Raw genomic sequence first — 3,351 nt, 5'->3', positions numbered from 1 at the left:
TTCATCTTTATACCATGCTTGTTAGTGCTTTATCAATCGTTATTGTTTTACTTATCGTTATGAGTAGCTAAGTTCTTTATTGCTAGGATTAGGGGAGCCATGATACACTACTACAAAAAATGGAATAAGTAACGCATAATAGAAAACGGTCAAGTTATATAACCGTTCTCCAGAAATAAAGAGAACGCTTATCTTATATAAGCGTTGTGTAAAAATAAGAATAGAGAACACCTTTTGCATTAACAATTCTCTATCTTTTTTTTTTTAAAAAAAAAGGTAAAAAAATAATAATTGGAAACTCAAATACCACATCTATCCTAACAAGTAACAAGTAACTGGCAAAATCTCGTCTAACATAAATAAATTGAAAAATAATAATAATAAAACTTAAACTCACCAGTCGACCACTCCCCCTTTTACTTCCTCTATCTCCTTCCATCGACAACTGCCTTCTACCGCCTTTCATTGTCGGTCGCTTCACCACCTTCAGCCTTTCTATTTTGATCGAAATTTCTAGGTTTTGCACACCTTATCCAAATTTTTGGGATTTATCGTGTTACAGTCCGAATTGCGCTTATAAATGGAGAAATTAATTAATTTGTTTCTATGAAAAATTGCAGGTTATTATTGCTATTTTGAGTTCATTATATAGTTTGCTAAGCGTGGTTGTGCTACGCACCCTTGTAAGTACAAAAAACTAGAATCAGCGATCGATTGTTTAATTCTTGTTGATTGATTTTCTAGGGTTTATTGATTTATTCAATTTTTGATGTGGTTTTTTTTTATTGTAATTCAGGAATGCCGATTTGCAAAGCGTTTATGCACATTGAGCAGCAATCGAATATATGTTATGTGGTTCATCAGTTCATGTCAAGTATTTCGACAAGGTTTCTTCTTATTTTATATCCGTTATCATTGATACTGTTGATTTTATCTTTAAGGTTTTCTTTTCATATCATTGAATTGCGGAATGTGGTTACAATATCTTGTAGTTGTATGCACGGGTTATTTGACTTTAGCAATTCAAATCAATTGTCATTATCGGTCCCTCGGGGAAGTGGCAAATAAGCCCCATACATTTGACACTATGTGCACATTAGCCCCATGCCTTTATTTTAGTGCAAATAAACTCCACTAGTTATATTTGATGTGAAATTAAGCTCTGTTGAATATATTGAAGTGATTTGCTCGCCGGAAAAAAATGACGTGACACCGGAAAGATGACTAGGAATTTAACTAGTGGGGTTTATTTGCACTAAGAGAAAGAGATGGGGCTAATATGCACCTAGTGTCAAACATATGGGGCTTATTTGCCACTTCCCCGTTATGTCCATAACAAAACTTCATAATTTGACAATAAGAAAGAAGGAGCCGATGAAAGATAAAAGACGGAAACTATATTGACCATTAATTTGTACTTGTAACATACTGTCTAAAAGAGGGATTAATCGAAGTAGCTACAATAGTTTATTCAATTTAAGTGATACAGAGTACTATGTGATGGAATTCAATCTGGTGATAATATGAATTAATGCGAATCGGTGGTTTTTTTTGGTTGATATTGTGAAATGCATTTTTGATAATAAATTTTGTTGCTGGCTAAGCTTAATTATATCGAACAATTGTTGATATTGTTGATCATTGTTGAGGCTATATTTATGAAGCTTTATCATGTGATTTTGAGTGTGAATTCTGTAATATGTTTTCACCTTTAAGTGAGCTGTTGCATATTCCCCTGAGACATGTTTTTGATAAAACACTTAGAATGAATTGGGAAAAGTATCCCAGTGCACAAAGGCATAATGTGAAAATTTTCCCTTTATCGGTTCAAACTTGACCAGTTCCTATGTCTTTCAATATTTATTAAAATGCTCATCAATTCTGTTATTAGTGGACCTGCATTGAACGTATTAGGAACAAGGCCATGGTTCGGCTGTATTTTTAAAAATGAGTATTGGAATTACGAGTACTTGTGTATGTCTATTTTTGATGGCTTTTTATTTTATGTGGTCTGATGCTTACTACAACAACGTCCATCAGCTTTAACTATTCCTCAGTCTTACCTTAGAACGAATATTCTTTGACTTCATAGGAGGCAATTATCTACTATTGAAACACTAGTTTTCCTCCTTATGTGTTTAATTGAGCTAATCCTTTCATGTTTGGTGTATTTATCAGATAATTATTACCTTACGTGAAGACCATAGTGTCTTAGGAAATCAATCCTATAAGTGCAACGCTCTAGGTAATAATTGACTAGTATTTATCATTTGTCTATTTTTAGTTCTCTTAAATACAAATGTCGACTTATTTCTAGTCTTCCCTTGCTTGACACTTGACAATAACTTTTAGAACCATGAATAGATACATGTGAATCGTACTCACTGGTCCTGCCCATATAGCTTTTCGTATGTCATTTTATTAAAAACTAGTGTGATGTGAACACTATTTGCGCACATTTAGTCCCCTAATTGAGCCTATTTTGCATACTATTATAGCATTTCATGACCATTTTATCCGTCAATTCCTTCCTATTTCGTTTTCCTATTGCATTGTGCATGTTTTGTAGGAAAGGAAATAATAAGGCGGAAATTCCCGTCTTTCGTGCATATTTGGAAGCTTATTGATGATATTTGATGGACTAGTATGAAGAGGAGGCAAGAATGGTGACCAAGGATGTAGGAATAAAGAGTATATAGAAGGATCATAAGGTTAAAAGTAAGAATGACGAGAGGGAAGGCATTACAAGAATAAATTGCTCGAAACCGAAACCAAGAATTTCTCCTTTGGCTCTGAAAGTATGCTAGATGGAACGGCGTCGAAAAAACAAGTGATCTAGGCTTTTGAATCACTCTAATAGGAGTCCGGATGAGAAAATAACGTCCGTTTTACAATCCGAGCTCAAATAAAGAAGCTGTCCGCCAATCCGCCCGTCCCGAGACTCAAGACGCTCGGATTCTTGAGACCCAATCCGCTCGTCTTCCCCTCAAGACGCTCGGATTCCTGAGACCCAATCCGCTCGTCTTCCCCACAAGACGCTCGGATTGTTAGACAGAAAGAAAAGATAAATACACAGCCCAGAATCCGAGCGTCCCGAGACCAATCCGCTCGGATTCCCTTACAGCAACTTTCGTGTTCTTCTTGTTCTATGAAGGATGCGCATATTTTTCAAAGACCGGCGAAAATGAGACCGGAGTCTCTCTTGAGACCGGCGATTCCCTACCCAACAATTAGCATTGTTAAATTACTATTTTACCCTTGCTTAACCTAATGATGCTCTACTATATATACCCCATTTGTAATAATCAAACAATCAAGTTTTCATTAGATTAAATCAATCCTTCCTTAGAT

At 35.4% G+C, this 3,351-nt stretch overlaps 1 long non-coding RNA gene across 1 annotated transcript; it reads left to right on the top strand.

The window, feature by feature from the left end:
* The first annotated feature begins 388 nt into the window (after positions 1-388).
* On the top strand, positions 389-923 carry LOC141598291 (uncharacterized). The gene is made up of 3 exons (XR_012523399.1): positions 389-517; positions 621-683; positions 797-923. It is a non-coding gene; the product is annotated as an uncharacterized LOC141598291 (long non-coding RNA).
* The last annotated feature ends 2,428 nt before the right edge of the window (positions 924-3,351 follow it).

This window comes from Silene latifolia, chromosome 9 (genome assembly GCF_048544455.1).
Source record: "Silene latifolia isolate original U9 population chromosome 9, ASM4854445v1, whole genome shotgun sequence".
Classification (NCBI taxonomy): domain Eukaryota; kingdom Viridiplantae; phylum Streptophyta; class Magnoliopsida; order Caryophyllales; family Caryophyllaceae; genus Silene; species Silene latifolia.
The sequence above is the reverse complement of the archived record's forward strand: the minus strand, read 5'-3'. Positions and strand labels throughout refer to the sequence as shown.